A 12,534-nucleotide genomic window follows, 5' to 3' on the forward strand; every position below is an offset into this window, starting at 1 on the left:
ATTTTGTGTCTGTTGGTGGATTAATCAAAAATAGATTTATTTCTAAGATATGAGCAAACACTGCACCAGAAAACAATCCTGTAAGAATCAGCTTACACTGGCTATGTTTGAACCTTGAAATAGTCTTAAGATATGCAATTTCTGAGCATGGACGTTTGGTTTGAGGGCAGCATGGAAGTGCAGTGGTTAACACTGTTGCCTCACAGCAAGAGGGTTCGAACCCGTTGGCTGGCTGGGAGTTTATATGTTCTCTCCGTACTCTGGCTTCCTCCCACAGACCAAAAACATGCAGCTCAGGTTAATTGGTGACTCTAAATTGCCTGAAGGTGTGAATGTGAATGTGAATGGTTGTCTGTCTACTATGTGTTAGACGTGCGATGTACTGGCAACCTGTCCCGGGTGTACCATGCCTCTCGCCCAATAACAACTGGGATTGGCTCCAGCCCCCTTGCAGCCCGCTAGAGCAGGGGTGTCAAACATACGGCCCACAGGCCAGAACTTTGCAAAGTATGAAAAGTAGTAAAGTAATTTCTTTTTTCCCCCACACTGACCAGAATACAATTCTCTGAAAACACAATGAATACATATCATGGTTGTATTTAAATCATTTATATATTGAACATTGTGCAAAATGTCAATCAGCAGCTTTTGTGTAGAATAATCTGTAAAAGACTGAAACATAACAATGTTGAAATTGCACTATTTTTTCTTAAAATATCTCAGGCTGTTTATCCATTTTGTAAATAGATAGTTTATTATAGTAAAGTTAGAATATATAGTCTATGTGTGTGCGTTATTATACAGTGGTTTTATTGGTTTATTGAGATCAAATTGGGCTGTATTTGAACTAAAATGAATTTGACACTCCCTGCTCTAGAGGATAAGCAGTATGGAAAATGAATGAAAAATTAAATTAATGCACATTTGGTTTGACTCTTTAACCTCTGGTTGCAAGCTCTAAAACACAACGTTGTTTGAGATTAAATCTTTTTTTTTTTTTTTTTACAGATTAAGGTCGAGTTTTAGGTTTAGGATTTGAATGTAGCTCTCTAATTTGACAAAATAGCTCTTTTTTCTAAGTCATTACCAAATTAAAAAAAACGTTACAACATCTAACAACAAATGTTTGTTGTTAATAAGTGACAAAGTGACTGTGTGTTTCCAGAATAACAAGCAGTTCGTCTCAATACAGGTTAGACGTCTTCTTATAGTGGAACACTTTGTTTTGATAGGCTACCAGTCGGCCGTTTAATTTTCCTAAAACGCGGTTTGATACATAAATATAAGCAAACACTGAGTTGTATTTACGTTTGTGGGCACAGCTGTGAAAAAATGCCTTGTGTCATCTTTCATCGTCATATTCCCGCTGTGTGCAACGGGGAGGAGGAGGAGGAGGAGGAGAAGGGCAGGCCTGCCGAACCAGCGAGCACTAGGGGAGGGATTTAGGCTACCAGCCCAGTAGTGCTATTCTCCAAACCGCCCTGCGCACTTTCGAAGGAGTACGCGCGCGCTTCCCGCCTGCACCAACGGAAAAGTCGCGCGGCGCTAACGATGTTGTGAATGAGGGGGGATAGAGTGACGTCAGCGGCTGAATGTCAACAATGTAGCGACTGAGAGGAGGCGTTCCAGTCGAGTGTAACAAACAGCGGAGACGGAGCAGCACGCACGCACGCACACACACACACATGCACGCACGCACGCGCGCCCACGTACACACAGCGGCAACAACAGACCGTAGAATCTTAGACGTTGTATGTGTGCGTGTTTTTTTTTTTTTTTTTACTCTTTTTGTTAGTGTGTGTGTGTAATTGAGAATTAAGCGAGTTGCAGAGACGGGAGAAGAAGTCACCTCTCTGCAGCCGGGAGGCTTTGAGGAAACGACAAAGCGAGTCATCATGTGAAAGAACTTATGTGGGAAACGGACAAAAGGGCTGGAATACGAGCAGAATAGAAAGTAAAAGGTGAGCTTGCATGCACGTTTTTTATTGCCGTCTTCTCTCCCTCTCCTTCTCTCTCTATGCTTGTGTTATCTGTGTGTATCCCCCGTTTGTCAATCTCAGTCTATTGTTGATGCTCTCATAACCGAGTTACAAACTTGCATAAGTGGCGCAGCGGTGGGCAATAGAGCCCTCACTGTGATGTATGGAGGAAAAAGTCACTTATAAAAAAAAAAAAAAAAATACTGAAAAACCACATGCATGAATCTTGAAACCTTGGCGGTGGGGCAGATATTAAAGGGTGTAATGCGCTGGGGTGTGAACGCGGGTTCGGGAGTGAAACACAACTCTGTACCACATCCTGTTATGCTTTGAGTCAATACGCTGTAGGAGCGCTCCCTTTTCTCTCTCTCTATGTGTGTGTGTGTGTGTTTTTATTTTATTTTGCAAAGTACATGGGTTGCTTGATCCCACAGGAGGGTCAGGCATGCTCCCATCAAAAAAACAAAACAAAAAAATGTCCATAAAAGAAGCTGTCACCAGCAGCGTGATTAAACAGCCCCTTCACTCACTGCATGTACATTCATCAATTTCATTTGTGCAGGAGTTCTTTTATATTACTACTATTGTGTGTTTTTAGTGCATCTCTTCAGCTCTTCTCAATGTCGATCTGAAACTACACATCATTACACCTCCTCATTAATGCACGCGCGCGCGCACAAACACACTCACACACAAATATCCATCTAAATATTTGCTGTGTAAGGAGAGCCCTTTATTACTCCGACAGCCAATGGAATCATCGCAATAGCTCGACGGGTGTTAAGAACCATGTCTTCATTATCATTAACCTCTTACTGTTAAACATTACAAAGATAGGAAACAAGCCCCATATCATTCTTTTTTCTTTTCTTTTCCTTTTTAAAAAAAAGCCATCCTGAACGGTGACTGTATCAAACAGCTGCGTCTTTTACGCGCGCTCCTGCATTGTCATGTGAATTGATGCTGCAGTAGTGGCTTAGTCAGTCCCTGTCAGTCTTATTATGAAGGAGTCAGTGATGTAGTGAATTATGTTGTGATGCAAGTGGCGATGAAGGTGTCACAAATCGATAGGAATAATATATAGGCTATGGATTATTAAAAAAAAAGAAAAGTAAAATATGTTCTTATGATATTTTGTGCGTTAAAAACATTTAAATAAGCAGCATGTTCTGTTATGCACACGACTAAGTTTGCAGTAGGAATTACATATGTACAGGGTATATATATACATATATATATATATATATATATGAGCTATATATTTCAGTTTCCAGCATCCACGTTTGCTCTGCTGAGTCTCTGGTGGAATTAATAGAAGCATGTGTCCACAGAGCGGTGCTTGCTCTCGGATAAGAGGGCAGAATAATAGTGTTTATTTCGGGATACTATTGTTTGATCGCCACGTGTTTGACTCGGCTCCGAGGGTGCCTGAAATCATAAGGGAGCGGAGTGATGCTGCCATTAAATGCGGTGATACAGCATTTTGGAGGAGCGGTGACATCCACGGGCATCACAGCTTCTTTGTCTGTTTAGTGCTGATGCAACGCGATGATGGCATCACCCTCTAACCCTCTATACAATTCTCTCTCTCTCTCTCTCTCTTTCTCTCTCTCTCTCTCTCTCTCTTTCTCTCTGCATATATCGCATTCTCCTTTATTTCTATGGATGGAGCGCAAGGATGGTTGGGTTTCATGAATCAGAGTTGCGGGTTTATGTGAAGTGCGCGGTGAGGAGAAAAGGTGGAACAGTCGGAGTAATTCCTACTCATCTTCATTTTGATGGGAGCTGAAATGAGGAGGGGAGAGAGAAAAAACACACACATTCTCTCTCCCTGACATCGCTCTGCTTTCACAACACGTGCATGGCGGCAGCACTCATGCGCAGTTTTACGCACGGAGCCTTTTGTTCTGTACAGTAGTCCCCGCTGCCTTTCCTTTCCCATGCATGGCAATCCCTGCTTATTGTGAGGGGGGGGGGATGAAGTGTGTGTGTGTGTGTGGGGGGGTCCAAAACTGTAAACCCCACAGTGACTCAGTCAGGCTTAAATGCCACTTCATCCAATCCGCTGTGCCACGCTTTTATTCCTCCTGTTTATATCATCTGAAATCTCTAAATTCTATCCATTATCTTCATTTCCGTTACCTATTAGTGTTAATTAAGAAATAAATTCAATCACAAATGACACTCTGAGTAGGGGGCTAATTCTCTACATTTGAGGATTATTGTCTAAATAAAAAAACAAATAGAAAATGTGAAATGTTTCTAGTATTTTAATGTCAAGATTCAGTCATTTTAGAGCGTAAAATGAGTTCAGACTGCAATTTTCAATCCCCACCCATTTTTGAAATCAGGTTATATTACACACACAAGGAGAAACTTCCCAAATGTTCTCTCTAATCTCAAACATACACACACTACAAGATGTGAAACTAATGATGCATCACAAACTACAGGATAGTATTAAGATGATTGTACCTGAGGGAGCAACGCAGCACAACGCAGCACCTCACATGATCTCACCTGATCTCATGAGGAAGCTCAGTAAAGACAATGGAGACTGACACAGTGTAACAACTTGCTTTAGTAAAGCTTTTTGTCTGTGTGGTTGTGTCATGTTATAAATGACACATATCAACAAGGCTTTCCTCCATCTCAGCTTTCTAATGCACTCATACAGCTTCTTGTTGTTGTTTTTGGGTCACCATCACCCAGATTTTAGCTGCTAAATATCAGTCGTGTTAGAATTTATCGGGGCGATCTCAGTGAGTGTGTGAGCAGTTCTGGAGGTGTAAGATTAGATCTGTGATCTTATATTACCAGATCATCTAGAACATTTGGTACCAACCATATCCCAGACCAGATTTCTCCTCTGATTGTTTGGAGCAGTGAATCAGGCTTAACTGGATCCTCCCTCCTGTTGTGCCAGCTCTCAGATGTACTTTGTCACTTTGGATAAAAGCTGCCAAATTAAACTGTAAATTCCAAATTGATCAGTAAATAGGAAATATTATATTATAATTACTATGATCACTGTTTTCCAAATCTATTCCAAATTTTGGAATATTTCCAAAAATATTGGAATATTTCCAAATTCCAAATATATTCGGTTTGTTGTCACAGCAGAAACAAAAACATATTCACATTTAAGAAGCTGGAACCAAAGAATTTTCAAATGTCTTCTTAAAAATGACTCAGAAGTGATAAATAGATTATTAAAATAGTCAGAGATTCAATATTCTGTTGATTGTGCAGCTCCAAATGGATGCATACATAAATGTGAATCATTCCTTCTGGCTACTGAATTCTGTAAATTGAAATGACAATCTGATGATCACAGTATGACTCCACTGAACAGCAGTAAACAATTGCCCAGCTGTTGCATCACATATTTCTCTTCTGTCCTCTTCCATCATTATAATAGCTGCAACGTTCAAAGTCATGAGTGATGTTAGTAGAGATGCTGAGGGCATGACTTTACATGCACTGTCCTCACACTACTTACAGCAGAATGTTGGCAGAGAAAATAGCCAAATGTAAGTATGTATTAAGTGGAAAAATAGTTGAATCAACCTTTTAAATTCTGAAGCATGGTAGGTTTTTGATTCAACTTAAAGTTACTAAAACCTCCCACATTCCCAGAAAAAAGACCCAGCACAAACCTCAGTGTCCCAAAAACTATTTGTGGTTTTAGAATGGATGCATTTATAATAAAACCTCATTTAGAAATATCTTCATGCTTCCTCTGTTTTTTCCCGCTCCAGCATTCTGTCACAGCTGGAAGTACATTACAATAAAGGAAGCAAGAAAAAGATTGGTAATAACTGTTATTATATAACAAGGCCAACATCTCTCAAGTTGAGCCTGGCTTGGGAACATCTCTCAGCCTGAGCAGGGCTGTTTTGGGGATCTAGACATAATGAGTCCCTCAGGGTTCCCGGCCACAGCTGAAATCCCACGCGGCAACAGGATCCCTTTATGTGAACCTGCTGCACCCCCCCCCCCCCCCCCAATTCCCCCTTCCCCATGCATATGCTGCATATGCAGAACTGCACCATCCAGCACTACCTCCTCCCAGTTTCCGCCGAGCCCGCAGTAATCACGTTTTATGTCGCTGAAGTTCCTAATTAAAAAGGACGACGGCATGAAGAAGCTGCTTGTGTTCAAAAAGTAAACCCGGACACTTATGGGTTAATGATTCATGAAATTGCAGTTGGAGTAGGATGTGATGGAGTGATCAGTGCCTCTCGCTGTGAGCGAAGATGAATTTCTCCTGACGACGATCCCAGCAGCCCCACAAGGTGCTGAAAGTGCATCATTTTTTAATTCTTATTGGATAAAACAGGAGTGTGCTTTTAAATGAAAAAGCAGATCCTCCTTAAAGAAATGAACAAAAAGGCTGTAGATCCCCTCCTTTTCACATTCATTCCTTTCTTTCCTTTCTTTTTGTCTTCCTGCATCATTAAAAGATCGCTTGCATCACTGAGGATATCTGAGTAACCCCCACCAGCTCAGCTCAACATCCCAAGTCAGTGCCTTGCCTAGAAAAAAAGAAAGAAAAAAAAAAACATGTTCCCAATAGCTCTCCCACGTCAGCACAAAGGCATGTTTGACTGGGCTGCTGCCAGTGTGAGGCGTAGATGGAACAGCACTGCTGGGAGAAATCTAAGATCCTGCACTTTACACCAAGAGCTATTGTTTCCCCCCCCTTCTCCCTCTCTCTCTCTCTCTCTTTCTCTCTCTCTCTCTGTCTGTCTGTCTGTTGTGATCCCTTCTTCCCCCCCTCCCGTCATGTCATGGCTGCTCGTTCCCCTCGTCCCGTCGTTTCTCGGCAGCGATGTGCACTGGCGTTGTCGCTCCGGTTATGTGAAATCAGATTGCATTATCCCGCCAGAGCCAGCTCCCATCAGTCTGCGGTCGCAGAGTCAGTGCCTGTCTGCGTGTTTTTGCTGCTCTAACTGAGACACTTGCCAAGAAGCTATCAAAATCTAAAGCACCACGGGCAGATTTCTGATTGTTCTGTTTTGGTTTGGCTTTGTATTTTCTTATGTTGCCTGTAAGAAATTATCAAGACATGTAAATCATCTGGAGAGTTGCGTCAAAGCCATTTGATGATCTCTCAGACTTGTCCTACCGCCTCAAGCAGAGAGCTTCACCTCATGAACTCACAGCTAATACTCTTTACTTACTTATCCTGTGGTCATCTGTACGTTTATCACTGTGCAGCTAATGAAATAATGTACATCTGCTCCTAATAGCTTTGGAATTAAAAACAAAAAAGAGTGGGAAAGGGAGAGTGGGAGGTTTATGAAGCAGTTTAGAAGAATGGACCGTGTGTAAAGTGGCATCCAGTGAATGAATAGAAACATTTAGAGCAGTGTAATGACCTGTTTGTATTGGATTAGTGTGATTACTACTCCTACTTCTACTACTACTACAACTACTACTACTACTACTACTACTACTACTACTACTACTACTGCCAAGGGACTAGGAAGCATTGCTGAGGTCTGTTTAAACTTGCACCCACTGAGCTGGAGAGGATTCAGTGTGGAGGTGCAGCTACGTTTGCTTTCCTTACATTCAGTGTGTGAAGCAGAAGTTGGAGGTGCACACAGCTGAACCTGGCACCACTGCTGTTTTGACACAGTCGGCACCTCAGTCGGAAGAAGGCGGTCTCGGAATAGTCTGCAGGGAATGGTTTTGAAATGGTCTCGACTCCAGGAAGAGCTTTAAAGATACTCAGCAGTTAGATTTTCTTTTTTTTTTTACTAAGAAGCAGTTTGTTGGATTTTTATGTGTTCAGCAGTGAATTGTAGAACATTAACAACTAATATGAGTCGTCTGTTGTTAAATGTACAGCAATTCTATGGAGGACAAAGCCAGTCCGGTTAAAACAATTACATTTTTAATTATTAGTAAGTTTAATCAAATAGTTTGGATGATTCCCATATTTAGATTTAGACTAGACTTCTGAGATACTGAATTTAATATCAAAATTTTGAATTATATGTAATAATTATTTGATTTCTCAGAAGTCAGAATACCAACAAAACAACAAAAACTTTTAGATTCTTTACATTGTATAATTTCATAATTAGTTTTAAACTTCTGAGATTTCCTATTCTGACAATTTTCACTTCAGTCCCAGTTTTCAGGATTCTCACTTAAATCTCAGATTTATCAAATTAAATTCAGAATTCTTTTTTTTCTTTTTTCTTTATTATTATTGTGTAATATTCATATCAATCATACAACATAATGCAAACTGTTCTAACAATCAATCCATTTTTTCATAGAATTCAAACTGTGTTCTTGGTTTTTAGTTGTGGCCTAAATGTTAGAAAGTACATTTTGAGACTTTTACCTCCATACTTTTATAATTTTGAGACATTACTGAAATTTAACATTTTTTTCTGATTTAAGTTTATCATTTAAATGTGAGATGTTCTCTTTTTAATCTCTTAACTTTGAAAACACATTAACAAGTCTAATTATCTTTAGAATTCTGAGAAAATGTCAAATGTATGATTCATTTGTGCGTTACTTTATTGATCACTTTACTTTCAGAGTGAATCCATTTAAAATCAGTCTCATTTCATTCCCAGAATTCATTTCAATACACAAATATGTTCTATTCTTGTGGCTCTCATTATCTTTCATACATATCAATTTTCCTCTTGTCATTGGGAGTTTTCAGTAGTGAAATTACCACTGGGACACCTATTTGTCATTAAAAATAGCAGTGAAACTTTAGCATGTGTCATGGTTGTTTTAGATCACATCCCTGAACACACACACACACACACACACACAGAGCTGTGACACACACGCCTCCATTTTTCATCCAAGTTCTTTGACGAAAGCTTTTGCATGTTGTTTTTGAATTCCACTGACTTGTGTGTGGTCTGTCTCACTCTTTTTTTTCCCTTCAAGCGTCACAGAAAGTGAATGACATGTGCACTACAGTTTTTCTGTACCCCCCCCCCCCCCCCCCCCCTCCTATGAGCCCACTGGGAAAATGGCGTCTAAAGGGCCACATCAAGTGCTTTTGCTGTGTCTTGATATTCACCTTGGTAACAGTAGCAGAGACATTATCTTAGCATCGAGCTGGGCCAACTCCTCCATATATTCATGTTGGATTTTCTTATGGTTGCTAAGGTTATTCATAGTAAACACTGTTGTCTGTGTGGTCCCCAGAGCCCGCCCCCCTACTACCACCATGGAAATGATGTGCATACCATATCAAATTAGAGCAGTTTGCTGTGAAAACGAGGCGGTGTAAACAGTATGTCTCTAGGGTTAGGCCTCCCCTGGTGTTTGCTGCTCCTCTATGTGTTCTCCTGGGGAACACTGAGGCACGTAGCTGTAGTAGTCCTCCTCTTCTGTCTGTCAGCACTTTCCTCTCTGCAGCTGCTGAGTCACAAATAAAGTTGAAGTTCCATCTGACCTGTCTGTCCACCTTAAAGCTCATTACACATAACTGTACAGTCTGCTTCCAGTTGACAAAACAATCTCACCACGAGGTCCGTTCATTGACTGTTCGTGACCTTTTGATCATCACATGATCTTCTTCAGCAGCAGATGGAGAGAACGTCTCCAGGGTTGAGAATGAACTTGGATGAGAAGTCCTTAATGTGCTCAGAAAATGGAAGTAAGACATTTAAACATCTCCTTCAAACTCCCTCTGCTGATGATTGAAAACTACAAAAGCTACTAAATAGACCCAGAAGTTATATCGTTTTCTGCCTCCATGGTGAATAATTATCTTATCTAATGTCAGCTACATTTCTAATATTTATTTTTAAAGAAAATACACTCTTTAAAAATCTGATTTTCTTAAAGATAATGAATAATAATTAACATGGGCAAGTCAGTCTATTTTTGGCTGTTGTAATGACATCAATAATTAATATAAATTAACATTTAGAAATGTTTCATATTCGTACTATAAATATTATACTGTAAAATAATATAAATGACACAATTATATAAATTCCAGGGTTTATCTATTATTTTTATGATTTGTATTTTAGTCATAGGCTTCTTTGTCCCATTGATTCACTTTCTAACACATTTAATTGAACTTTTAGATATTTTCTAAAGAACAAAGACACAAGCAAACAAAACCAAAAATATAATGTTTGCTGCTAGTTGTTTGCTCTGTTTTTGTTCTGGGGTTTTTTCTCTTTGGGATTTACATGTTTTTAAAAAATCATTTTTAAGGGAATTTTGATATGTATGTGTCTTTATCCTTTGTTATTGTTGCACTGCTGTCGGCTAGGAGGAACAGCATTTTGGGGGGGGTTTTGTGTGTATGCAAGTACACAGGAAATGACAATAAACTTACATTTCAATCTTTAATTAACTAAAGAGACAAACAAAATGAAATCATATCAATAAATTCCTTTATAAAGATGAAATAACTGCACTTCTGATAAATAAGTACATAAGTATTACATTTACATAAGTAAATGTAATAGATCTTTTCACCCTTCTATTGTTTAAAACCTTCATGTGCTACTTTTTTTCAGTTGGAAAACTTAAGTTCTGCGTGTAGCATACTGTACACATCTTTAGATACTTGAACCCTTTCTGACAGAGTGAAGGTATCGCTTGTTGGTCACAAACATTAGTGTTTCTATATATAAAGACGCGTGTAAATGACACTTGAATGAAAATTGTTAGTTTCGACATGGTTCTCCCCCTCGTGCACAGGCAGAAGAATGCTGTTATGTGCCTCTTCCTCTGAAGTCTGAGGTCATATCCTTATATGTGACACCCTTTTGTTCTGTTCACTGACATTGCAGTGCAACAGTGCAACAGTGAAAAAGCTTGCCAGTGTGACTGCAATCACCACTGTTTTCTCTCTCTTGCTGAGTTACTGCTGTTAAACACTGCAGAGTACTGTACAGTATCTATTTGTTCTGTTTATAGTCATAACACACACAGCATACTGTATGCAGCGGGACGGACTTGACTGCTTAAATGCCACTGGGACATTTTTGTTGGATGATATATCGTCTCATGATATTATTGCCATTTGAAGATCATTTTATATACCACTGATAGCAAGGGGAGCAGGGTGGGATTGATTCTTCTACAGTCTCCACTCAGGACGTACACAGTGAGGAATGGAGGACACTACTCGCCTAGCCTAGTGACATGAAAAGCCTCTCAGCTGTTAATGTGAAGTGTGGCAATATTGAGGTAAAAAATGATAAAGGTCATGTCCATGTATCATAATATAGGTCCATATATAGACATGATGATGTCAATAATTACGTTATTGTGACAGGGCTACTGATACATCTTATCAGCTATGAATGGACTTTTCCAAGATATGTCATATAGTGTCATGTATGCTGGCAGAACAGACAATCACATTTTCTGATTATATTTATTTAAAACGATCAAAAGTCTCCAGCAGATATATCATAGTTCAACCTCAGCTTTTAATGCAAGATCCCTGTTATACCACTTATCATGTACAGCTGTGACGATAATAGGAAATGTGTTTTTTAGGTCATATGTGATATTAAAGTTTATTATTCCACAGTAAAATACCTTCAGTAAGACATGGGTTGAGCCCTAGCAGTTTGCACATCTTTACTTTCAGCATCACTCTCTCTCAGATTCCTCTCCTTCACTGCCAAGAATGGCTCTGTGTTTTCCGATGAGTCTTACTAGGTTACAACGCCTTTACTGGCTGTAATTTAAGCCAATAGTCTTGAAGTAGCTGAAGGAAGCAAGTTCCCATCTTGCTAGAGGGCTTGACGTTTTCTGCCAAGGTCATTTTGCCCCCCCGCCCCCACCCCCACCCCCCCAAACACCCTCCCCACCTTCCAACCTCGTCTCTCTCTCTGTGTCCTCTGCGTCGATGGGAAAAAGAAGTGGCGCTCAGTCAAGCATAGTGGAAGGTATTTTAAACAATCAGCGGATTCCTGGTACAGAGGAGTGAGATCATTGTTTTAGTGAAGGAGGGGGGGCTGGGGGGGGTGAGGCAGCTGGGATGACCCCTGTGGCAGGACGTTGTTGTCCCCCCCTCCTGCCCCCGAGCCGCTCAGCGATAGCCATGAACTCTGAAGTGACAGCGGCTGTGGCAGAGGTCAGAATTCCTCCCTGGATGGATTTATTTGTACTGCTTTGCACATCAGAGACACCCTGCGAAAACAAAACACTCCCATTGTGTATGTGAGGCATGTTAACATGGAGGTCTGACATCTGCGGCTGATGAACGCGATATAAATAGAAAATAATAAGCGTGCTTGTCTGAGGTTGGAGTAAACAAAAGTATCAGGGAAGAACTATTGATCATTCAATATACACATCAATTTGATCTCTGCTTAGCTTTGTGAGCTCACACATCAGAGCTGACATTTACATCGTCAGAGCTTTTTGTCTGTGAACTTGATGATTATAGAAGATCATGAACTCAGCAGCACAAAATGCATCTTTAAAGAGACAGTTCACTCAAAGTACAGCAAACATTTTCCACATAATCCTAGTGGTATCTAACCCTGTTGATTTATTATGATCTTTATTTGTTTAGAGATAT

At 40.1% G+C, this 12,534-nt stretch overlaps 1 protein-coding gene across 2 annotated transcripts in view; it reads left to right on the forward strand.

The window, feature by feature from the left end:
• Window positions 1-1,751: 1,751 nt before the first annotated feature.
• Window positions 1,752-12,534, forward strand: part of bach2b (BTB and CNC homology 1, basic leucine zipper transcription factor 2b) — a 96,688-nt gene continuing 85,905 nt past the window's right edge. For both annotated transcript variants that reach the window (XM_053336461.1, XM_053336462.1), the window contains exon 1: window positions 1,752-1,961. The gene's annotated coding sequence lies outside the window, so the exon portion shown is untranslated. The remainder of the gene's footprint in view (window positions 1,962-12,534) is intronic.

This window comes from Scomber japonicus, chromosome 17 (genome assembly GCF_027409825.1).
Source record: "Scomber japonicus isolate fScoJap1 chromosome 17, fScoJap1.pri, whole genome shotgun sequence".
NCBI classification, from domain to species: domain Eukaryota; kingdom Metazoa; phylum Chordata; class Actinopteri; order Scombriformes; family Scombridae; genus Scomber; species Scomber japonicus.